Source organism: Pseudophryne corroboree, chromosome 9, assembly GCF_028390025.1.
Source record: "Pseudophryne corroboree isolate aPseCor3 chromosome 9, aPseCor3.hap2, whole genome shotgun sequence".
In the NCBI taxonomy this organism is placed as follows: Eukaryota; Metazoa; Chordata; class Amphibia; order Anura; family Myobatrachidae; genus Pseudophryne; species Pseudophryne corroboree.
The window spans coordinates 249,267,355-249,293,593 of NC_086452.1; the positions used below are offsets into that span (position 1 = coordinate 249,267,355).

General features: G+C 51.0%; 1 protein-coding gene across 2 annotated transcripts in view; it reads right to left on the reverse strand.

The window, feature by feature from the left end:
* The window catches only part of IVNS1ABP (influenza virus NS1A binding protein), a 332,957-nt gene that overhangs the window by 230,964 nt on the left and 75,754 nt on the right, over nucleotides 1-26,239 (reverse strand). The window lies entirely within an intron of this gene.

Below are 26,239 nucleotides of genomic sequence, written 5' to 3' on the forward strand. Positions count from 1 at the left end.
TGGGAACTCCGTAAGGACCATGGGGAATAGACGGCCTCCGCAGGAGACTGGGCACTCTAAAAGAGAAATTAGGTACTATCTGGTGTGCACTGGCTCCTCCCTCTATGCCCCTCCTCCAGACCTCAGTTTAGGGAAACTGTGCCCGGAAGAGCTGACATTACTAGGAAAGGATTTGGAATCCAGGGTAAGACTCATACCAGCCACACCAATCACACCGTACAACTCATGATAACCATACCCAGTTAACAGTATGAACAACAACTGAGCCTCAGTAACAGATGGCTCATAACAATAACCCTTTAGTTAAGCAATAACTATATACATGTATTGCAGAGAGTCCGCACTTGGGATGGGCGCCCAGCATCCACTACGGACTACGAGAAATAGAATTACCAGGTGAGTAAATTCTTATTTTCTGACGTCCTAGTGGATGCTGGGAACTCCGTAAGGACCATGGGGATTATACCAAAGCTCCCAAACGGGCGGGAGAGTGCGGATGACTCTGCAGCACCGAATGAGCAAAGGCAAGGTCCTCCTCAGCCAGGGTATCAAACTTGTAGAACTTAGCAAATGTGTTTGAACCCAAGTAGCAGCTCGGCAAAGCTGTAAAGACGAGACCCCTCGGGCAGCCGCCCAAGATGAGCCCACCTTCCTTGTGGAATGGACTTTTACCGATTTAGGATGCGGTAACCCTGCCGCAGAATGAGCTTGCTGAATCGTGTTACAGATCCAGCGCGCAATAGTTTGCTTTGAAGCCGGAGCACCCAGTTTGTTGGGTGCATGCAGGATAAACAGCGAGTCAGTTTTCCTGACTCCAGCCGTCCTGGCTACATAGATTTTCAAAGCCCTGACTACATCAAGTAACCTGGAGTCCTCCAAGTCCCGAGTAGCCGCAGGCACCACAATAGGCTGGTTCAAATGAAACGCTGATACCACCTTAGGGAGAAATTGGGGACGAGTCCTCAACTCTGCCCTGTCCATATGAAAGATCAGATATGGGCTTTTACATGACAAAGCCGCCAATTCTGACACACGCCTAGCTGAAGCTAAGGCCAACAGCATGACCACCTTCCATGTGAGATACTTTAGCTCCACGGTCTTAAGTGGCTCAAACCAGTGTGATTTCAGGAAATCCAACACAACGTTAAGATCCCAAGGTGCCACTGGAGGCACAAAAGGGGGCTGAATATGCAGCACTCCCTTAACAAACGTCTGAACTTCAGGCAGTGAAGCCAGTTCTTTTTGACAGAAAAATAGATAGGGCCGAAATCTGGACCTTTATGGACCCCAATTTTAGGCCCATAGTCACCCCTGACTGTAGGAAGTGCAGAAATCGACCCAGCTGGAACTCCTCTGTTGGGGCCTTCCTGGCCTCACACCAAGCAACATATTTCCGCCATATGCGGTGATAATGCGTTGCTGTCACATCCTACCTAGCTTTTATCAGCGTAGGAATCACTTCATCCGGAATGCCCTTTTCCGTTAAGATCCGGCCGTCAAACGCATCCGCGGTAAGTCTTGGAACAGACAGGGCCCCTGCTGTAACAGGTCCTGTCTGAGAGGCAGAGGCCATGGGTCCTCTGAGATCATTTCTTGTAGTTCTGGGTACCAAGTTCTTCTTGGCCAATCCGGAACGATGAGTATAGTTCTTACTCCTCTTTCTTACTACCCTCAGTACCTTGGGTATGAGAAGAAGAGGAGGGAACACATAAACCGACTGGTACACCCACGGTGTAACTAGTGCGTCCACAGCTATCGCCTGAGGGTCCCGTGACCTGGCGCAATATTTTTTTAGCTTTTTGTTGAGGCGGGACGCCATCATGTCCACCTGTTGCAGTTCCCAACGATTTACAATCTGTGTGTAGACTTCTTGATGAAGTCCCCACTCTCCCGGGTGGAGGTCGTGCCTGCTGAGGAAGTCTGCTTCCCAGTTATCCACTCCCGGAATGAACACTGCTGACAGTGCTAGCACGTGATTCTCCGCCCATCGAAGAATCCTTGTGGCTTCTGCCATTGCCATCCTGCTTCTTGTGCCGCCCTGGCAGTTTACATGGGCGACCGCCGTGATGTTGTCTGACTGAATCAGTACTGATTGGTTTTGAAGCAGGGGCTCTGCTTGAATCAGGGCACTGTAGATGGCCCTTAGTTCCAGTATATTTATGTGTAGAGAAGTCTCCAGACTTGACCACTGTCCTTGGAAGTTTCTTCCCTGAGTGACTGCCCCCCATCCTCGGAGGCTTGCATCCGTGGTCACCAGGACCCAGTCCTGTATGCTGAACCTGCATACCTCGAGAAGATGAGCACTCTGCAGCCACCACAGAAGAGACACCCTGGCCCTTGGGGACAGGGTGATCAACCGATGCATCTGAAGATGCGATCCGGACCATTTGTCCAACAGATCCCACTGAAAGATCCTTGCATGGAACCTGCCGAAGGGAATTGCTTCGTAAGAAGCCACCATCTTTCCCAGGACTCGCGTGCAGTGATGCACCGACACCTGTTTTGGTTTCAGGAGGTCCCTGACCAGAGATGACAATTCCTGGGCCTTCTCCTCCGGGAGAAACACCTTCTGTTCTGTGTCCAGAATCATTCCCAGGAAAAGCAGACGTGTCGTAGGAATCAGCTGCGACTTTGGGATATTCAGAATCCAGCCGTGCTGTTGCAACACTTCCTGAGAGAGTGCTACGCTGACCAACAACTGCTCTTTGGACCTCGCCTTTATGAGGAGATCGTCCAAGTACGGGATAATTATAACTCCCTTTCTTCGAAGGAGTATCATCATTTCGGCCATTACCTTGGTAAATATTCTCGGAGCCGTGTAGAGACCAAACGGCAACGTCTGGAATTGGTAATGACAGTTCTGTACCACAAACCTGAGGTACTCCTGGTGAGGTGGGTAAATGGGGACATGCAAGTAAGCATCGTTGATGTCCAGCGACACCATAAAATCCCCCTCTTCCAGGCTCGCAATAACCGCCCTGAGCGATTCCATTTTGAACTTGAACTTCTTTATATAAGTGTTCAAGGATTTTAAATTTAGAATGGGTCTCACCGAACCGTCCGGTTTCGGTACCACAAACATTGTGGAATAGTAACCCCTTCCCTGTTGAAGGAGGGGGACCTTGATTATCACCTGCTGGAGGTACAGCTTGTGAATTGCCGCCAGTACTATCTCCCTTTCCCTGGGAGGAGCTGGCAAGGCTGATTTGAGGTAACGGCGAGGGGGAGTCGCCTCGAACTCCAGCTTGTATCCCTGAGATACAATTTGTACAGCCCAGAGATCCACTTGTGAGCGAACCCACTGGTTGCGGAAGTTTAGGAGACGCGCCCCCCCGGCACCTGGCTCCGCCAGTGGAGCCCCAACGTCATGCGGTGGACTTAGTGGAAGCAGGGGAGGACTTTTGTTCCTGGGAACTGGCTGCCTGGTGCAGCTTCTTTCCTCTACCCCTGCCTCTGGCCAGAAAGGATGCGCCTCTGACCCGCTTGCCTTTCTGAGGCCGAAAGGACTGCATTTGATAATACGGTGCTTTCTTAGGCTGTGAGGGAACCTGAGGTAAAAAAGTCGACTTCCCAGCTGTTGCTGTGGATACGAGGTCCGAGAGACCGTCCCCAAACAATTCCTCACCCTTATAAGGCAAAACCTCCATGTGTTTTTTAGAATCAGCATCACCTGTCCACTGCCGAGTCCATAATACTCTCCTGGCAGAAACGGACATTGCATTAATTCTAGATGCCAGCAGGCAAATGTCCCTCTGGGCATCCCGCATATATAAGACGACGTCTTTTATATGTTCCATGGTTAGCAAAATAGTATCCCTGTCGAGGGAATCAATGTTGTCTGACAGGGTATCAGTCCATGCTGCTGCAGCACTACACATCCAGGCTGAAGCAATAGCAGGTCTCAGTAGAGAACCAGAGTGTGTATACACAGACTTCAGGATAGCTTCCTGCTTTCTATCCGCAGGCTCCTGTAGGGCGGCCGTATCCTGAGACGGCAGTGCCACCCTTTTAGATAAGCGTGTGAGCGCCTTGTCCACCCTAGGGGATGTTTCCCAACGTAACCTATCCGTTGGCGGGAAAGGGTACGCCATCAGTAACCTCTTAGAAATCACTAGTTTCTTATCAGGGGAACTCCACGCTTCACACAAATTATTTAATTCATCAGATGGGGGAAAAGTCACTGGCTGCTTTTTCTCCCCAAACATAATACCCCTCTTGGTGGTAACCGGGTTAACTTCAGAAATGTGCATACATCTTTCATTGCAGTAATCATGCATCGGATGGCCTTTGTAGACTGTACATTTGTCTCATCCTCATCTACACTGGAGTCAGACTCCGTGTCGACATGTGTGTCTACCATCTGAGCCAGAGGGCGTTTATGAGCCCCTGACGGCCTCTGAGTCGCCTGGGCAGGCGCGGGCTCAGACCCCGGCTGTCCCAAGGCTGCTGCGTCATCAAACCTTTTATGTAAGAAGTTGACACTGTCGGTTAAGACCTTCCACATATCCATCCAATCAGGTGTCGGCCCCGTCGGGGGCGACACCACACTAATCTGCCCCTGCTCCGCCTCCACGTAACCCTCATCAAACATGTTGACACAGCCGTACCGACACACCGCACACACACAGGGAATGCTCAGACTGAGGACAGGACCCCACAAAGTCCTTTGGGGAGACAGAGAGAGAGTATGCCAGCACACACCACAGCGCTATATAACACAGGGATGTACACTATAAGTGATTTTTCCCAATAGCTGCTTACTTATCTTATTTGCGCCTAAATTTAAGCGCCCCCCCTCTCCTTTTCACCCTTCTTGTATCCAGATACTGCAGGGGAGAGCCTGGGGAGCTGCTTCCAGCGGAGCTGTGAAGGGAAAATGGCGCTGGTGTGCTGAGGAAGAAGGCCCCGCCCCCTCAGCGGCGGGCTTCTGTCCCGCGTTGTGTGACTTAATGGCGGGGGTTTGCACACATATACAGTGCCAGACTGTATTATGTGTATAATTTGTGCCAAAAGGTATTATAATTGCTGCCCAGGGCGCCTCCCCCCCAGCGCCCTACAGTGACCGGAGTGTGTGGTGTGCTGTGGGACCAATGGCGCACAGCTGCAGTGCTGTGCGCTACCTTAATGAAGACAGGAGTCGTTTTCGTCGTTCTCTTCTGTCTTCTGGCTCTGCAAGGGGGACGGCGGCGCGGCTCCGGGAACGGACGATCGAGGTCAGGCCCTGTGTTCGAACCCTCTGGAGCTAATGGTGTCCAGTAGCCTAAGAAGCACAAGCTAGCTGCAAGCAGGTAGGTTTGCTTCTCTCCCCTCAGTCCCACGTAGCAGTGAGTCTGTTGCCAGCAGATCTCACTGAAAATAAAAAACCTAACAAATACTTTTTCTAGCAAGCTCAGGAGAGCCCACTAGGTGCATCCAGCTCTGGCTGGGCACAGATTCTAACTGAGGTCTGGAGGAGGGGCATAGAGGGAGGAGCCAGTGCACACCAGATAGTACCTAATCTTTCTTTTAGAGTGCCCAGTCTCCTGCGGAGCCCGTCTATTCCCCATGGTCCTTACGGAGTTCCCAGCATCCACTAGGACGTCAGAGAAATGCCGGCGGGGGTCTGAAAAAACGGTGCCGAGGCACCGAAAACGCTTCTGCCGGCTCCCAGACCTCAGTAACTGCTGGCCAGGGCGCGCCCCCCAGCGCCCTGCGAGTGCCGATGGAGTAGTGTGTGGGAGCATGGAGCGCTGCGCTGTACCTAGTTACTGAAGTCTTCTGCCGTCATGAAGTCTTATGCCTTCTGCATACTCACCCGGCTTCTGTCTTCTGTGAGGGGGGTGACGGCGCGACTCCGGGAACAAGCAGCTAGGAGCACCAAGTGATCGAACCCTCTGGAGCTAATGGTTTCCAGTAGCCAAAGAAGCAGAGCCCTTAAACTAAGAAGAAGTAGGTCTGACTTCTCTCCCCTCAGTCCCTCGCTGCAGGGAGCCTGTAGCCAGCAGGACGCCATGAAAATAAAAAACCTAACAAAAGTCTTTTCTAGAAAAACTCAGGAGAGCTCCCCTAGTGAGTGTCCAGTCAGTCCTGGGCACAAAGTTTAACTGGTCTGGGGGAGGGGCATAGAGGGAGGAGCCAGTTCACACCCAGTTTAAGTCTTTTCAGTGTGCCCAGGCTCCTGCGGATCCCGTCTATACCCCATGGTCCTTTTGGAGTCCCAAGCATCCTCTAGGACGTAAGAGAAACTTCATTGGTTCCCACTTCTCCAGCCCTGCCCACACACCCAGAAATGCCTCCCCAATATTAAAATATGTAAAAAAGGTACCAATTCCAAAGATATCTTTCGTCTTTCAAATTGTTTGAAAAATTGCTTAGTGTACACTCCATTTCGTTTGTCAGGGCTCTGGGAAGTTCAAGGGAAATTGCTCATCTTCCACATTGTTCATGTCTCAGTGTGTAGGGCCCTACACACTTACAGATCTCAATGCACGATATGAACGTTTTCGTTCATTAATAAACGAGAACTCATTCATATCGTGCAGTGTGTAGGCACCAACGATTAACAATGCGCAGCCCTGCGCTCGTTAATCGTTGGTGCCGGGTCGCTTGTGCATGCAGGCCAATATGGACAATTTCGTCCATATTAGCATGCACTGCTATGGAGCTGGGTGACGGGGGCATTGAAGAAACTTCACTCCCCCCACCGCCGGGTAGGCTGTATCCGCCGTCGGATCGCAGTGTGTGTAAGGCCCTTTAGATTCGGGTGGGGTGTGTTCAAACTGAAATCTAAATTGCAGTGTCAAAATAAAGCAGCCAGTATTTACCCTGCACAGAAACAAAATAATCCACCCAAATCTAACTCTCTCTGAGAGAGAGAGAGAGAGAGAGAGAGAGAGAGAGAGAGAGAGAGAGAGAGAGAGAGAGAGAGAGAGAGAGAGAGAGAGAGAGAGAGAGAGAGAAAAAAATATATTATATATAATATATATATATATATATATATATATATATATATATATAAATAAATATATAAAACAGCGCTTGGTCTGGCACTCCTCGTTCCCGCAGGGTAACAGCTCCGATGCCCTCCCTGAGCTGGCAGGCTCTGTGTAGGTAGGTAGGTAGAAGTCGGCACTCAGGAGACTTTCACAAATGTGGAAAAGTGTGCTTTATTGTGCGCCTACGTTTCGGGAGTCGCACTCCCTTCCTCAGGACACAGCAAAACAAAGTGCCAAACAGTGCAAATACAGTACTTAAAATAACTTACCAGCCCCTGACTCATCAGTCTCCAACATGGCCAGCGGCATCCCGGTCCACGGAGCACGCACTTCCGGATCCGGCTGTATCCGCCCCTCCAGAGTGACGTCCGGCTACGGAATGACGTCACTCTGGAGGGACGGATACTACTGCTTGTTCCTAATTCTATTTGTAGTTGTTTACATATTACCATGGTGAGGTCATATACACGTGTTTGCACTGTCTCAATGTGAGGTCACTGCTCAGCGCAGCAGCAGGGAGGGTGAGCGGTCCCGGCCCTGACGCCCTCATCCATTTTTGTTGAGCACCTATAAAAGCTATGTTGGTCGTCTTTGTTCTTCATCCGGATGGCCATATACGAATATTGAAACGCTGATCATTATCCACTGACTCGTGTGAAGTTTGTTCTAAGCCAGAGTGCCGCACCCCTGCACGTTGTGAAGGCACCGCAGTTGTGTGGGAAGCATGGAGTGCCAGACCTGGTGTGTGTGGTGTAGAGTAGGATCTTGATCCGAGGCACCAACAGGATCAAAGCTTTCACTGTTCCCAGAATGCACAGCGCCACCTCCTATATCACCCCGCCTCCCAGCACAGGAGCTCAGTTTAGTTATCCAGCCCAATGCAGTAGCAGGAAAAGAGACAACAGTTAGTAGCCACATACACCACTCTCACGACAAGAGAAGTGTCAGCGGCTAATGCCATATCAACCCAAAGAAGCTAAGTGCGTCAGGGTGGGCGCCTTGTGGAGCCCAGTGTACCTCGCAGAAAGAGTTTTAACAAGGGTAAGTTCTTACCATAAAACTAATTTTCTGCTGCGGGGTACACTGGGCTCCACAAGTCTGGACAATGGCGATGTCCTAAAGCAGTTCCTTATGGGAGGGGACGCACTGTAGCGGGCACAAGAACCCGGCGTCCAAAGGAAGCATTCTTGGAAGCAGCAGTATCGAAGGCATAGAACCTTATGAACGTGTTCCCGGAGGACCACGTAGCCGCCTTGCACAATTGATCAAGGGTCGCACCACGTTAGGCCACCCAAGAAGGTCCAACAGACCGAGTAGAATGGGCCGTAATGTGAACAGGAGCTGACAGACCAGCCTTCACATAAGCATGCACAATCACCATTCTAATCCACCTGGCCAGGGTCTGCTTGTGAGCAGGCCAGCCACGTTTGTGAAATCCAAACAAAACCGAGAATCAGATTTTCGAATAGAAGCAGTTCTCTTCACATAGATACGGAGAGCCCGTACCAGATCCAAAGACCGCTCTTTTGGAGACAAAGGCCGGAACCACAATCTCCTGATTAAGGTGGAACGAAGAAACCACCTTAGGTAAATATCCGGTACGAGTCCTAAGAACCACCCGGTAACGGTGAAAAATCAGATATGGGGAACTACAAGACAGAACACCACCTTAAGGGAAAGCCACTTAAGGTCAGCTGAACCAAGAGGTTCAAATGGAGGCTCCTGCAACGCCTCCAAAACCACCAACAAGTTCCAAGGAGCCACAGGCGGGACATAGGGAGGTTGGATACACAACACACCCCGAGTGAAAGTATGAACATCAGGTAGTCGCAATTTTTCTCTGAAACCACACTGACAAGGCAGAAATATAAACCTTGAGGGAGGCCAGACGCAGGCCTAAATCTAGGCCTTGCTGTAGAAAAGCCAAAAGTTTGGCTGTACTAAACTTGGAAGCGTCATAATGGTTAGATGCGCACCAAACAAAGTAGGAATGCCAGACCCGATGGTAAATCCTAGCAGAGGCCGGTTTCCAGGCCCGCAACATAGTTTTAATGACCTCTTCAGAAAAACCCTTAGCCCTCAAGACGGAAACTTCAAGAGCCACGCCGTCAAAGACAGCCGGGCTAGGTCCTGGTAGACACAGGGGCCCTGAACGAGGAGGTCTGGGCGTTGTGGAAGTAGAAGTGGACGCTCTGACGATAGGCCTTGCAGGTCTGAGAACCAGTGCCGTCTGGGCCACGCCGGAGCTATGAGAAGCAGATTTCCTTTTTCTTGCTTGAACTTCCGAATTACCCTGGGCAGGAGTGACACCGGAGGGAACATGTACGGCAGCCGAAACCTCCCCGGCACTGCCAGCGCATCCACGAATGCTGCTTGAGGATCCCTTGTCCTTGCTCCGAAGACCGGAACCTTGTGATTGTGTCGAGACGCCATCAGATCCACATCTGGAAGACCCCACCTTTCCACGAGGAGTTGAAACACTTCTGGATGGAGGCCCCACTCGCCGGCATGCACGTCCTGACGACTGAGAAAGTCCACTTCCCAATTCAGGACTCCCGGAATGAATATTGCCGGTAGATAGCGTTCTGCCCAACGTAGAATACGTGAGGCTTCCTAAATTGCCAAACGGCTTTGAGTGCCGCCTTGATGATTTACGTAAGCAACTGTGGTGGCATTGTCAGACTGTACTTGAACAGGACAGTTCTGAATCAAATGCTGGGCTAGGTTCAACGCATTAAAGACCGCCCGCAATTCCAGAATGTTGATCGAGAGGAGAGATTCCTCCTTAGTCCACCGACCCTGCAAGGAGTGCTGCTCCAGCACCGCGCCCCAACCTCTTAGACTGGCATCTGTCGTCAACAGGAGCCAGTTGGATATCCAGAAGGGACGGCCTCTGCACAATTGACGGTCCTGGAGCCACCAGAGCAGCGACAGACGGACCTCCGGAGTCAAAGAGATCATTTGAGACCTGATCCAGTGAGGCAGGCCGTCCCACTTGGCTAGAATCAGCATCTGGAAGGGGCGAGAATGGAATTGAGCATACTCCACCATGTCGAATGCTGACACCATGAGGCCCAGCACCTGCATTGCCGAATGTATCGACGAGAAAGGAAGCAACGAATCCTGTCCTGAAGTTTCAGGACTTTCTCCTGAGACAAGAACAACCTCTGGTTGTGAGTGTCCAACAGCGCTCCCAGATGCACCATGCTCTGAGCAGGGACCAGGGAGGATTTCTTCCAGTTGATGAGCCACCCGTGGGCTTGTAGAAACCGGACAGTCATATCCAGATGACGCAGGAGAAGATCTGGGGAATTTGGCAGGATTAACAAGTCGTCCAGATACGGCAGTATCCTGACCCCTTGACGGCGGAGTATCACCGTCATAACTTTGGTGAAGACTCGCGGAGCCGTTGTTAAACCAAAAGGTAACGCCCGAAACTGGTAATGGAGGTTGCCAATAGCGAACCTCAGGTATTGTTGATGTGAATATACAGGTAAGCATCCTGTATGTCCAGGGAGACCATGTAGTCCCCAGGTTCCAAGGCCAGAACTATAGAGCGAAGGGTTTCCATACGGAACTTGGAAACCTTCACATACTTGTTCAGTGCCTTGAGGTTGAGAATGGGCCGGGAGGACCCATTCGGTTTCGGGACTAGAAACAGCGGAGAATAGTACCCCCCGGCCCCTCTGAGCAAGACGCACCTGTACTACGACTCCTGTAACCAGGATGGTCTGTACCACCGAATGCAGTGTTTGCCTTTGTCTGGTCCGACGGGACGTCTGTCTGGCAAAATCGATGAGGGGGTCGGTTTTTGAAGGCTATGGCGTAACCTCGAGTGACTACTTCCCGTACCCAGGCATCTGAAGTGGTCTTCAACCATTCCTGGGTATACCCTAGAAGCCGGCCCCCCACCCTGGGATCCCCCAGGGGGAGGCCCGCCCCGTCATGCGGCAGGCTTATCGGTCTTGGCTGCTGGCTGACGGGCAGCCCAGGCTCTTCTGGGCTTCGGCTTACCAGGTTTGGAAGTGCGGGTCTGCTTATGGTACGCCTGACCTTTTGCTTTACCTGAAGGACGAAAGGGGCGAAAGGACGTGCCTTTGGCCTTCGACACAGAAGGAGCTGTATTAGGCAGACAGGCAGTTTTGGCAGTAGCCAAGTCAGCCACTATCTTATTTAAGTCCTCCCCAAACAGAATATCCCCCTTGAAAGGGAGTACCTCCAGGGTTTTTCTAGAGTCCAGATCCACAGACCAGGATCTCAGCCACAATATCCTGCGAGCCAGGACTGACGTAGTAGAGGCCTTAGCTGCTAGGATACCGGCATCAGAAGCCGCCTCTTTTATAGCGAGAAGCTGTGACAATAAGGCCCATGCTTCAATAGCCTCTGCCGCCCATGTAGCTGCAACAGTGGGCCTTTGTGCAGCACCCGTGAGGGTGTAAATCGCTTTTAGACAACCCTCGACACGTTTATCCGTAGGCACTTTTAGAGACAGGTAGAGCTGAGGAAACCACCATCCTAGCCACATGCGAGTCTACTGGAGGAGGCGTTACCCAATTCTTTAACAGCTCTGGCACGAGGGGATAGCGAGCCAGCATCTTCTTTTGAGGCACAAACTTCGTACCCGGGCTTTGCCAGGGTTCCTGACGTATATCCACTAGGTGGTCAGAGTGAGGTAAAACTTGTTTAATCACCCTCTGACGCTTGAACCCATCTGGTTTCTTAGGAGGAGCGGATGGCTCGAGATCATCCGTAATCTGCAGAATTAACTTAATAGCCTCCAAAAGATCAGGAACATCCACATGTGAACTACCCTCCCCATCAGCCGTATCTGAGTCAGAACCTGTGGGGTCAGTGTATGTGCTGTCTTCATCAGACGAAGTGTCAGTGACAGCAGTGGATTGTGAGGAGACGAGCGCTCGCTTAGAGGACCTCTTGGACTTGGGCGAGCGTTGGTCAGACTTTTTAGTAGTCAGGGACTGGTTCAACTTCTTTAATTGAGCAGATAAATCGTCCGCCCACGGCGGGTTAGCTGCAGGGACCACATACGGTTGTACAGGCATTGGGGGTCCCATAGGGGGTGTTAGTTTATGAACTAGCATATGCAGAAGCGTGGAAAAAGCGGCCACGGAGGGTCATTATGTGCCTCCGTTGCCACAGTCCCACTGGGGAGCAAGGAGCCCCCAGCTGCTATATTCTCCCCATATGTGCATGTGGCTTCAGCAACACCAGCAGTGTGTTCCGCCCCAGAACAGTTACCCTCAGAAGCAGACATGATATAACTTGCAGTATGAGGTAACAGTACAATTATTAGCAGCACTATATCCCTAAACCCAAACCCCTGTGCAGTGTAGTCAGCACCAGCAGATATAAAGGAGAGATATGGTGACTAAATCACAGAGAAAAATACGTAATAAAGTATATCTTTGTGAAAATCCTATATTAAATAACACCTGACGCACCAAGCCACCTCAGGTTATAGAATATAGGGATAGCAAGTTGAGTAAAAGACACGAGATGGACGGGGGGCGTGGCTTGGCCGGCATCAGGGAAAGCTGGGATTCCGTGGAGCTCCAGCTTGGATTTCCCCATAAAAGTGCCTGGGCCCACGATTACACTCATTTGCTGGGTGCATTCTGCCTACCTGGGCCTGCTGACCTACCTGGTACTGAGGAGTGAGTGCTGCGGAGTCGGGGGGGCCCTGGGTTGCCCCCTGCGGATTGCGGCCTACCTCCGGTGCTGAGGCCGGGATCTCGATTTCGGGTGCGAGCCGCCGGAGCGACCAGCCTGCCGGATCCGAGACGGCCCGCCCTGCTCTGCAGACTGTCTCCCTCGTTTGGACGGCACACCCCACCGCGAGACGCGCTATTAGGAATCCAGCAGGGGACGGAGGACCGCCGAGAACGCCCGAGGTAAGGGTCGCGGCGGGCGGCCATCTTGCGGTTGGCACCACTGAGCGCTCGGCCTTAGCAGCTGCTGACGGGGCTCTCCTGTGGGGTCACTAAACCAGGACACACGCTCCCAATACCCCCGCTGATCTGACCCCTGAAACTGGGTGCTGGAGGAGGCGGCCGCGGGCTGGTGCAGCCTTAGAGACCTGCCGGCGGCCATCTTGGGACTGGCACCACGAATATAACCCTATTGAAGAGGCAGCACACGGTGATTTTCAGGCTGCTGTCACCCCTGCCCTAGCCAGCTCATAGCCCACATACACGCTCCCTGCCTCCTCAGGTCCCTGTGCTGAGTCACATGAAGCGTGGAGGACACACCTGCAGTCATCCCTGCCATTTCTGCGCTCAGTCCCCACTGTGTCACCCAGCTGCCATCTCTTTGCTGTAGAGTACCCGGAATGTTCTCTCAACCCATGGCCCTGCGGCCGGTCTGTTTCTTTTTTGCAAGTTTACTCCTATACTGATGGCCGGCTAGCCACCTACATTCTGGGGTGGCGTGCTGGTGCTGACCCTGACGGGATGATGCTCTAATCACACAACGTTACTTCTGATGTTCTACTGACGAACCCAAGGTGCCCCATGGTGAGAGGAAAGAAAGGATCGCAAGGGAGAGGAAGGAAGTCACATACACCCACCCCGACGCGTGCAATGGACACCCCGACCTCGGTTGACATGAGGCAATTTTTGCTCCGCCCCTACGGTGGACGCCTCACTACCCTCGACCCCACGTCTCTCTCCTGTCTCGGACTCGACTTTCCAAGCGGGATCACAGGCGGCAGCCCCACGCGCCACGACGGACCCGGGAAGTCTCGCCCAGATTCTGAACCTGCTTCAGGCCCTTCCAACTAAGCAGGACTTTGAGCACTTGGAGGGTAGAGTCCGGGAAACGGTCCGCTCAGAGATTGCTGCGGTTCAGGCAGAAATAACGCACATCGGCTCCCGCCTGTCTACGCTGGAAGGCTTCTCCTCAGACACAGCAGCTGCACATAACGCCCTCAGGGCCACCGTTATCAAGCAGGCGTCCTGCCTCCAACAGCTCCAAGACCGTGTAGAAGATTTGGATAACCGCGGAAGGAGAAATAATTTGAGGGTCAGGGGGGTCTCGGAGGATATCGCACCTGCCTGCCTCACGACGGTTTTAAATGAAATTCTGGGCCGTGATCCCGCTTCAATAATAGAGTTCGACAGGGCCCACCGAGCCCTGAGACCCAGGGGCGCACCGTCTGATCGCCCTCGCGACATTATCTGTCGTCTACATTACTATACGGAAAAAAAGAGGAGATCCTTCGCAAAACCCGCCGCATGGATGTGATAGAGACTGCCTCTCATAAACTTCAGATCTTCCAGGACCTATCATGGACGACCCTTCAAAAGCGCAGAGCCTTACACCCGCTCACTGCAGAACTCCGGAAGCTGGGCATTAAATATAGATGGAGCTTCCCTTTTGGCCTCCAGACCTCGCACAATGGGACACTATACACCTTTAAAGACTCCTCCGACCTGCCCCTTTTCTGCCAAGCGCTGGGAATACCACAGGTCTCTCTTCCAGAATGGCAGGAGCCCCTGACCGACGGCGCCTCACCTGTACTCTCCCACCCCGACAACGACTGGCACCTTGTCCACCGCAACCCGAGACCCCCTAGAGAGCAGCGTTCCTCCACGCAGTCGACGAAGAGATGAAGGTCTCGACCTGGTTCGGAACATTCACTGGAGCAATTTCGAGTGCTCCTTCCTTAGCTTAAAATAATTATTGCCGACTCTGGGGATCTCCTTGCCGTGCGGCACACTCTCCCTGTAGGGAGGTGGTCGGGGCATCGAGATCGTACTCGACTCAACGAATGTTCACCAGCCCTGAACGGGTCGGAGATACCTGTTCCTGGTTAAATGCCATTTCTTTTCAGTGGTTGTTTTTCTTAGTTGTGTGATCAAACTGTTCAGATATATTACGGATTGTGATGTTATATTCCCTGTTGGGGTTGGGACTGTCACTGACCCCCCAGTTCGCCCCTGCACCGCCCGAGTATTCTTGGTCTCCGACGCGATTAGCGCGTCAGAGCTCCCGAGAGGCGGTAGAGTAGTCATTTATTCAGTTTATTTCTTCAGCTGATATTTGCATATGTTGGGTCTATCGACCTACCTTCTTTATGTTTTCTTTGCTTCTGTTTCTTTTTTCCCCTCTCCTCCCCCCCTCCCCCTACTGTGTCTCTCTCTGCTGTGCGAGTTGTCCTGTCTTCCTGGTCGGACTAAGCATTCCCTATATGTTTCTAGGCGATGGCGGTAGACCCTAAAGTGACCAATATAAAATTGGTTTCCCTTAATGTGAAGGGCCTCAATGTCCCGGAGAAACGATCGAGGTTGCTTAGGGACCTCTTTGCATTCAGAGCGGATGTGGCTTTCTTACAGGAAACCCACTTCAAAGTGGGAGTGGCCCCGGGTCTCAAGGACCGTAACTACCCACATTCCTTCTACAATAACAACAGCAAAGGAAAATCTCTGGGAGTAGCTATTTTGCTATCTAAACGTCTGCCTTTCCGAGATATAACGTCCGAATCTTTGGGGGAGGGCAGGATACGCCTAGTGAAATGTACACTGTTCGATCAGCTGTATACATTCATTAATCTATACGCTCCCAATCAATCACAACCCAGTTTCTTGGCGAAGGCTCTCAATCGCATTGCCCCCTTGGTAGCGGGTATTCCAGTTATTGGAGGTGATCTTAATTGGACCCTCCAACCAGAGGTGGACATCTCTGGGACGTCGGCAAGACCCTCCCTAGCATCGCACCGTAGGGTGTGACGGTCTCTCCACGACCACCAGCTGATTGACACCTGGCGGCTCCAACACCCCGGGGACAGGGACTATACGTTCTATTCCAGACCCCACGACACTTACTCTAGATTAGACTACTTCCTCCTACCTCACAGATTCCTACATTTAGTTAGGGAAACAGCTATTGGACTAATCACTTGGTCGGACCACACTCCTGTCTACCTGACCCTGGGGACATCCCATCCACACTCCAAGCAATGTACCTGGCGGTTGAATGAACAACTTCTAATGGATACGAGGTTCCAACCCCAGCTGCTTGAGACTTTGGAGAATTATTTTCTAGATAATGAGACACCAGATGTCTCCCGGGTCACGGTGTGGGAGGCCCACAAGTGTGTTCTAAGGGGGAAGCTCATACAGCTAGGCTCCATGCTGAAAAAAGAGACTCGGGGAAAAGACCACTTTACTCCAGCAGCTTAAGGACTTAGAGACATCACACAAAACGAATCCCTCCCCATCGGTGCTGACTGCCCTGACCGAGACGAGATCTGCTCTCAACACATTGTTGTTTGCAAACATTAAGAGGGACTATAGGCTCTGTAGAAACTGCTTTTATCAATGGGGCAACAGACCGGGGAAGCTACTGGCTAGGGCGCTCCACGCGCAGAGGGCCACGCTATTTATACAGTCGGTACAGGATGCGGCGGGGACCCGCCGCACCCTTACAAAGGACATCGCCGAAACTTTCCACGCTTACTACACCAAAATATATAATCTCCAGACACCAAGAACCCCGACATCCCTGTCGACAACTCGAGTTCTGGTGGAGGGATACCTTGGTGACGCGGGACTCCCTAGAATATCAGCGGAGGAGAGTGCTTGGCTAGACTCCCCCTTTTACCTCCCGGAACAAGCCCTTAAGGAAGCTCCTTCCGGGAAGAGCCCAGGCCCAGATGGCTATACAGTTTCTTATTACAAGCTCTTTAAGAATACTCTTTTGCCTAAAATGCTACTGGCATTCAATGAGATCTCTGAAGACCGGGGTTTCTCCCCTCAATCATTAGAGGCATTCATTACGGTTATACCAAAGGATGGGAAAGACCCGGCTCAATGCGCTAGTTACCGACCCATATCCCTCCTCAACACAGACGTCAAGCTGTTTGCTAAACTTATAGCAAACAGATTGAAGCTGCTACTCCCTAACATTGTGCATTCGGATCAGGTGGGTTTCATACCCGGAAGAGAGGCGTGCGATAACACCACCAAGATCATTGATTTGATGCACTTGGCCTCGAGCAGACATGAACTGATGGTGGTGCTTTCTACCGATGCCGAGAAGGCTTTCGACAGAGTTGATTGGATATTTATGGAGGGGGTCCCGCGTCACCTGGGGCTGGGACCGGTCAGTTTGGGACGCATTTTAGCACTTTATAACTCCCCCTCTGCAAGGATCAAAATTAATGGAGACCTGTCCCGCCCGGTTCCGATAAGGAATGGTACTAGACAAGGATGTCCCCTCTCGCCACTAATTTTTGTCCTCTGTATGGAGGCCTTGGCGGGAGCCATTAGATTAAATCCGAACGTCTCGGGACTCACGGTTGGGGGTAGAGAATTCAAACTCGCACTGTTCGCAGATGACCTGCTAGCTATCCTGTCGAACCCGGTGATGTCTGTCCCCAACCTGATGACCGAGCTTGATAGATATGGCTCCATGTCAAACTTCAAGATTAACCTCTCTAAGTCAGTGGCAGTGAACGTGTCAATGCCCTCCCAAGCTCTTGATAACCTTAAACAATCCTTCCCCTTCCACTGGCATCCCTCTAGCTTCAAATACTTGGGGATCACGCTGCATAAAGACCTATCACGCCTTTTTGACGAAAACTTCAAAAAACTACTGACCTCACTCCGCTCTGAGTTCCGTGACTGGGGTAACAAAAGGCTGTCCTGGTTGGGGAGGCTTAGTGTCATTAAAATGAATGTTCTGCCAAGGGTCCTTTATCTCCTCCAGGCGCTCCCGATATCCATTCCCAAAGCGTGGTTCAGAGATTTACATAATTTGGTAAGGGACTTGGTCTGGGGAGATAAACGGCCTCGTTTCCAACACGACATCCTTTTTCACCCTAAACACAAGGGGGGGTCTTCAGCTACCGCACTTTACTCTGTACTATGAGGCCATTATCCTCCACCGAATTATGGAATGGTCGCGCCCACATGACCTAAAACAGTGGGTACATATCGAGGGAACAGTGATGCCTGCCCCCATTGCATACTACCCCTGGCGCTCAAGGCTACCACATGTAGACCATCCTACCATTGGCCCTACACTTACACGCTGGGGCAGACTTAGAGTACTACCACATATTTCTTCTAAATACTCCCCTTTGACCCCACTGTTCAATAACCCAGATTTCCCACCGGCTGCCTCAGGCCGGGGATTCGACTCTTGGAAAAGGGCGGGGGTGACACGTGTTGGCGGGCTGGTGGAGCGTGGAGAGATGGTCCCTTTACCCCTAATGCAATCCAAGTGGAACCTTTCGCCTTCAGAGATCTGGAAATATCTCCAATTAAAACATTTTGCCATGGGGAGCACTATACGCCCGAGCCTGAGTAGATCATTAACAGCTTTTGAGAGCCTCTGCCTGGAACCTTCTCGCCCATCACACTTCCTCTCAAGGTGCTATAGACTTCTGATTGAGAATAAATTCCCAGATCTACCCAAATATGCTAGGGACTGGGGCCATGATGTGCAGATAGACTTGTCAGAGGAGGACTGGGAGAGGAGCTTCCAAGCCACCTTTGCCAGCTCCTCTAGTTATTCGGTCCTCGAGACGCATTTTAAAGTCTTATCTCGTTGGTACAGATGTCCCCAAACATTAGCTAAAATGTTTCCCAATGTACCAGATGCATGCTGGAGATGTAAACCATCCGGGCTCCCCGATGCATATCTGGTGGAGCTGCCCCGAACTTCGTCCCTTTTGGGACAAGGTTATAGCAATTTCAAAATGGTTAGTGGATCCAGGGGTTCCCTCGGAGCCTACTTTCTGGCTTCTCAACTGTACTTCATGGCCCCTCTCAGCATATAAAAAAATAAGATTTTACTTACCGATAAATCTATTTCTCGGAGTCCGTAGTGGATGCTGGGGTTCCTGAAAGGACCATGGGGAATAGCGGCTCCGCAGGAGACAGGGCACAAAAAGTAAAGCTTTTCCGATCAGGTGGTGTGCACTGGCTCCTCCCCCTATGACCCTCCTCCAGACTCCAGTTAGGTACTGTGCCCGGACGAGCGTACACAATAAGGGAGGATTTTGAATCCCGGGTAAGACTCATACCAGCCACACCAATCACACCGTACAACTTGTGATCTAAACCCAGTTAACAGTATGATAACAGCGGAGCCTCTGAAAGATGGCTTCCTTTAACAATAACCCGAATTAGTTAACAATAACTATGTACAACTTATGCAGATAATCCGCACTTGGGATGGGCGCCCAGCATCCACTACGGACTCCGAGAAATAGATTTATCGGTAAGTAAAATCTTATTTTCTCTATCGTCCTAGTGGATGCTGGGGTTCCTGAAAGGACCATGGGGATTATACCAAAGCTCCCAAACGGGCGGGAGAGTGCGGATGACTCTGCAGCACCGAATGAGAGAACTCCAGGTCCTCCTTAGCCAGAGTATCAAATTTGTAAAATTTTACAAACGTGTTCTCCCCTGACCACGTAGCTGCTCGGCAAAGTTGTAATGCCGAGACCCCTCGGGCAGCCGCCCAAGATGAGCCCACCTTCCTTGTGGAGTGGGCCTTTACAGATTTAGGCTGTGGCAAGCCTGCCACAGAATGTGCAAGTTGGATTGTGCTACAGATCCAACGAGCAATCGTCTGCTTAGACGCAGGAGCACCCATCTTGTTGGGTGCATACAATATAAACAACGAGTCAGATTTTCTGACTCCAGCTGTCCTTGCAATATATATTTTTAATGCTCTGACAACGTCCAGTAACTTGGAGTCCTCCAAGTCACTTGTAGCCGCAGGCACTACAATAGGCTGGTTCAGATGAAATGCTGACACCACCTTAGGGAGAAAATGCGGACGAGTTCGCAGTTCTGCCCTGTCCGAATGGAAAATCAGATATGGGCTTTTGTAAGATAAAGCTGCCAATTCTGACACTCTCCTGGCAGAAGCCAGGGCTAGAAGCATGGTCACTTTCCATGTGAGATATTTCAAATCCACCTTTTTTAGTGGTTCAAACCAATGAGATTTTAGGAAGTCCAAAACCACATTTAGATCCCACGGTGCCACTGGAGGCACCACAGGAGGCTGTATATGCAGCACTCCCTTAACAAAGGTCTGGACTTCAGGGACTGAAGCCAATTCTTTTTGAAAGAAAATCGACAGGGCCGAAATTTGAACCTTAATAGATCCCAATTTGAGACCCATTGACAATCCTGATTGCAGGAAATGTAGGAATCGACCCAGTTGAAATTCCTCCGTCGGAGCACTCCGATCTTCGCACCACGCAACATATTTTCGCCAAATTCGGTGATAATGTTGCACGGTTACTTCCTTCCTTGCTTTAATCAAAGTAGGAATGACTTCTTCCGGCATGCCTCTTTCCTTTAGGATCCGGCGTTCAACCGCCATGCCGTCAAACGCAGCCGCGGTAAGTCTTGAAACAGACAGGGACCCTGCTGAAGCAAGTCCCTCCTTAGAGGTAGAGGCCACGGATCTTCCGTGATCATCTCTTGAAGTTCCGGGTACCAAGTCCTCCTTGGCCAATCCGGAACCACTAGTATCGTTCTTACGCCTCTTTGCCGTATAATTCTCAATACTTTTGGTATGAGAGGCAGAGGAGGAAACACATACACCGACTGGTACACCCAAGGCGTTACCAGCGCGTCCACAGCTATTGCCTGCGGATCTCTTGACCTGGCGCAATACCTGTCCAGTTTTTTGTTGAGGCGAGACGCCATCATGTCCACCATTGGTCTTTCCCAACGGGTTACCAGCATGTGGAAGACTTCTGGATGAAGTCCCCACTCTCCCGGGTGAAGATCGTGTCTGCTGAGGAAGTCTGCTTCCCAGTTGTCCACTCCCGGGATGAACACTGCTGACAGTGCTATCACATGATTCTCTGCCCAGCGAAGAATCCTTGCAGCTTCTGCCATTGCCCTCCTGCTTCTTGTGCCGCCCTGTCTGTTCACATGGGCGACTGCCGTGATGTTGTCCGACTGGATCAATACCGGTTTTCCCTGAAGCAGAGGTTCTGCCTGGTTTAGAGCATTGTATATTGCTCTTAGTTCCAGAATGTTTATGTGAAGAGACGTTTCCAGGCTCGTCCATACTCCCTGGAAGTTTCTTCCTTGTGTGACTGCTCCCCAGCCTCTCAGGCTGGCGTCCGTGGTCACCAGGATCCAATCCTGTATGCCGAATCTGCGGCCCTCCAATAGATGAGCACTCTGCAACCACCACAGAAGAGACACCCTTGTCCTTGGAGACAGGGTTATCCGTAGGTGCATCTGAAGATGCGACCCTGACCATTTGTCCAACAGATCCCTTTGGAAAATTCTTGCGTGGAATCTGCCGAATGGAATCGCTTCGTAAGAAGCCACCATTTTTCCCAGGACTCTTGTGCATTGATGTACAGACACCTTTCCTGGTTTTAGGAGGTTCCTGACAAGCTCGGATAACTCCTTGGCTTTTTCCTCCGGGAGAAAAACCTTTTTCTGAACCGTGTCCAGAATCATCCCTAGGAACAGCAGACGAGTTGTCGGCATTAACTGGGATTTTGGAATATTCAGAATCCACCCGTGCTGTTTTAGCACTTCTTGAGACAGTGCTAATCCCATCTCTAGCTGTTCTCTGGACCTCGCCCTTATTAGGAGATCGTCCAAGTATGGGATAATTAATACGCCTTTTCTTCGAAGAAGAATCATCATCTCGGCCATTACCTTTGTAAAGATCCGAGGTGCCGTGGACAATCCGAACGGCAGCGTCTGAAACTGATAGTGACAGTTTTGTACAACGAACCTGAGGTACCCCTGGTGTGAGGGGTAAATTGGAACGTGGAGATACGCATCCTTGATGTCCAAGGATACCATAAAGTTCCCCTCTTCCAGGTTCGCTATCACTGCTCTGAGTGACTCCATTTTGAACTTGAACTTCTTTATGTACAGGTTCAAGGACTTCAGATTTAGAATAGGCCTTACCGAGCCATCCGGCTTCGGTACCACAAAAAGAGTGGAATAATACCCCTTCCCTTGTTGCAGAAGAGGTACCTTGACTATCACCTGCTGAGAGTACAGCTTGTGAATGGCTTCCAACACCGTCTCCCTTTCGGAGGGGGACGTTGGTAAAGCAGACCTCAGGAAACGGCGAGGTGGATCTGTCTCTAATTCCAACCTGTATCCCTGAGATATTATCTGCAGGATCCAGGGATCTACTTGCGAGTGAGCCCACTGCGCGCTGTAATTTTTGAGACGACCGCCCACCGTCCCCGAGTCCGCTTGAGAAGCCCCAGCGTCATGCTGAGGCTTTTGTAGAAGCCGGGGAGGGCTTCTGATCCTGGGAAGGAGCTGCGTGTTGCTGTCTCTTCCCTCGACCTTTGCCTCGTGGCAAATATGAATAGCCCTTTGCTCTCTTATTTTTAAAGGAACGAAAGGGCTGCGGTTGAAAAGTCGGTGCCTTTTTCTGTTGGGGAGTGACTTGAGGTAGAAAGGTGGATTTCCCGGCTGTAGCCGTGGCCACCAAATCTGATAGACCGACTCCAAATAACTCCTCCCCCTTATACGGCAAAACTTCCATATGCCGTTTTGAATCCGCATCGCCTGTCCACTGTCGCGTCCATAAAGCTCTTCTGGCCGAAATGGACATAGCACTTACCCGTGATGCCAGTGTGCATATATCCCTCTGTGCATCACGCATATAAAGAAATGCATCCTTTATTTGTTCTAACGACAGTAGAATATTGTCCCTGTCCAGGGTATCAATATTTTCAATCAGGGATTCTGACCAAACTACCCCCGCACTGCCCATCCAGGCAGTTGCTACAGCTGGTCGTAGTATAACACCTGCATGTGTGTATATACTTTTTTGGATATTTTCCATCCTCCTATCTGATGGATCTTTAAGTGCGGCCGTCTCAGGAGAGGGTAACGCCACTTGTTTAGATAAGCGTGTTAGCGCCTTGTCCACCCTAGGAGGTGTTTCCCAGCGCTCCCTAACCTCTGGCGGGAAAGGGTATAATGCCAATAATTTCTTTGAAATTATCAGCTTTTTATCAGGGGCAACCCACGCTTCATTACACACGTCATTTAGTTCTTCTGATTCAGGAAAAACTATAGGTAGTTTTTTCATACCCCACATAATACCCTGTTTAGTGGTACCTGTAGTATCAGCTAAATGTAACGCCTCCTTCATTGCCAAAATCATATAACGTGTGGCCCTACTGGAAAATACGGTTGATTCGTCACCGTCACCACTGGAGTCATCGCCTGTGTCTGGGTCTGTGTCGACCGACTGAGGCAAAGGGCGTTTCACAGCCCCTGACGGTGTTTGAGTCGCCTGGACAGGCACTAATTGATTGTCCGGCCGTCTCATGTCGTCAAACGACTGCTTTAGCGTGTTGACACTATCCCGTAGTTCCATAAATAAAGGCATCCATTCTGGTGTCGACCCCCTAGGAGGTGACATCCCCATATTTGGCAATTGCTCCGCCTCCACACCAATATCGTCCTCATACATGTCGACACACACGTACCGACACACAGCAGACACACAGGGAATGCTCCTAATGAAGACAGGACCCACTAGCCCTTTGGGGAGACAGAGGGAGAGTTTGCCAGCACACACCAAAAGCGCTATATATATATCAGGGATAGCCTTATAATAAGTGCTCCCCTATAGCTGCTTTGTTATATAAAAATATCGCCATAAATTTGCCCCCCCTCTCTGTTTTACCCTGTTTCTGTAGTGCAGTGCAGGGGAGAGACCTGGGAGCCGTCCTGACCAGCGGAGCTGTGAGAGGAAATGGCGCCGTGTGCTGAGGAGATAGGCCCCGCCCCTTTTCCGGCGGGCTCGTCTCCCGCTATTTTGAGAAATCAGGCAGGGGTTAAATATCTCCATATAGCCTCTAGGGCTATATGTGAGGTATTTTTAGCCTTTATAGGTACTCATTTTGCCTCCCAGGGCGCCCCCCTCCCAGCGCCCTGCACCCTCAGTGACTGCCGTGTGAAGTGTGCTGAGAGGAAAATGGCGCACAGCTGCAGTGCTGTGCGCTACCTTTAGAAGACTGCAGGAGTCTTCAGCCGCCGATTCTGGACCTCTTCTGTCTTCAGCATCTGCAAGGGGGCCGGCGGCGCGGCTCCGGTGACCATCCAGGCTGTACCTGTGATCGTCCCTCTGGAGCTTGATGTCCAGTAGCCAAGAAGCCAATCCATCCTGCACGCAGGTGAGTTGACTCCTTCTCCCCTCAGTCCCTCGCTGCAGTGATCCTGTTGCCAGCAGGAATCACTGTAACATAAAAAACCTAGCTAAACTTTCTCTAAGCAGCTCTTTAGGAGAGCCACCTAGATTGCACCCTTCTCGGCCGGGCACAAAAATCTAACTGGAGTCTGGAGGAGGGTCATAGGGGGAGGAGCCAGTGCACACCACCTGATCGGAAAAGCTTTACTTTTTGTGCCCTGTCTCCTGCGGAGCCGCTATTCCCCATGGTCCTTTCAGGAACCCCAGCATCCACTAGGACGATAGAGAAATCTCTATTAAAGTTTCTCAATAGCGCAGCCAAAGCGGTCACTCTGGTTCATTGGCGATCTACCAAACCTCCTACCGTGAGGGAGTGGGTCTCCAGAGTAGATTGGTATATGACTATGGAGGAACTGCGGGTGGCACCGGAGACGAACCAAAGGTTTACGACTACTTGGTCCCCTTGGCTCGAATTTAAGGCCTCACAAGCTTACTCGACATTGCTGTAGTGACCTAGACCATTTGTCTTGATCCTCTACCTGGGCTCCCCCGTTGCCCTCTTGGGAACGACTGAAGCTAGAAGCTTACACCTCGGACCCCCGACCAGACTAGACATGGAAGGTTCGCTATGACCTCTCCCCCCCCTTCCCAGATTCTCTAACCCCCCCTCCTTTTTTTTTTTTTTCTTTCTTCTCCCTTTCCACCCTATACTCCTCTGTTTTGTTTTCTTGAACCGTTTTAAAATTTGGAAATGTTTTATTGAGACAGCTTGCACCTAGAAAGGCCGGAAGCGACCTTGAATTCAAGATAAGGCCCCGGCCAGGGAGTCCCCCAACAGCAGGCCATGTTAAGTTTGTAAACAGTCATTGCTTGTATCAAATAGACTTATCGATATTTGAATTGTAAATGCCGTCTTCTAATACTTGCTATAACTTGTTCTTACCTTTAATCAATAAACATTTATTGGGAAGAAAAAAAAAAAAAAAGACACGAGATGGACAACACTCCGCTTACAATGCACACAAATTATTAGAGACAATAATACTGCACTGGACTAGCTTACTCAGCTATATAGTCAATAGATATAACACTACATAGTAAGAAACTAGATGTATATCACAGGGTAATTGTACTATAAGCCCCTGACTAAATGCACTCTTTCTTAACTAACACTGACTAAAAAGGCAGGTAGAATACTTAAGTGTCATGTAAAGGCACAGCGCTGACAACCAGGCGGCTTTACATAGGAGGATTTGCCAAGCAGTCCCAGGAACAGTGGGCTGAGGAGTAATGGCGCCGCAGACACTGACAGGGAGTGAGGAAAGACAGATGCAGCTCCAGGGCGGAAACACTTGCTAGAAATGGCGCCCTGGGGCTGGGGGAGGGGCTTCAGGTCTAAGCCTTATCCCCCTTGCTGGCAAAACCACCGGGTACTGTGGGCGATATTAAAATCAGTTTTAAGAGAAAACCTGACCTGCGCCCATGCCCTGGTGATCTAGTGGGATCACCTGTACTGCCAGTGTCCACCGCCAGCACACGCGGCCCACCTCCCACTGACCGCGCCGGATCGCGATAAATACCGGGTCCCACGAGCGGGACCCACCTACCACCTCCCGAAGTGCGGCCATGCGATCCTGGAGAGCCCCAGCCGTGTGTGCCTAACGTGAAGTAAACCGGAGCCTCCGCTGTAGGTACCCGGCAACCAGGGCTCGGGAGTGTACGGCTCAGCTGGGATGTGGGAGCCGCTGGCAGGGTGGGATGAGGGAGCCGCTGCACACATGCCATGATGAGCGAGGTCACAAGTGACATGAGCATGCAGCACCGCCAACCTGCAACCAATGAGTGCAGGTGCGCGCATCGTTGATTGCTAGGACCACACACACACACACACACACACACACACAGTAGACGATTTGAACGATATATCGTTCACAATCATCAGTATCAGCCATATTGGTCAAAATAGTCTAGCATGTATGGTCCTCTGCACGTTATATCTGCCCTCCTGCAGTGCACATGGTTTTGGCCAACTGCTAACAAAATTTGCTGCTGCGATCAACTCTGAATTAGGTCCAATGTCCATTTTC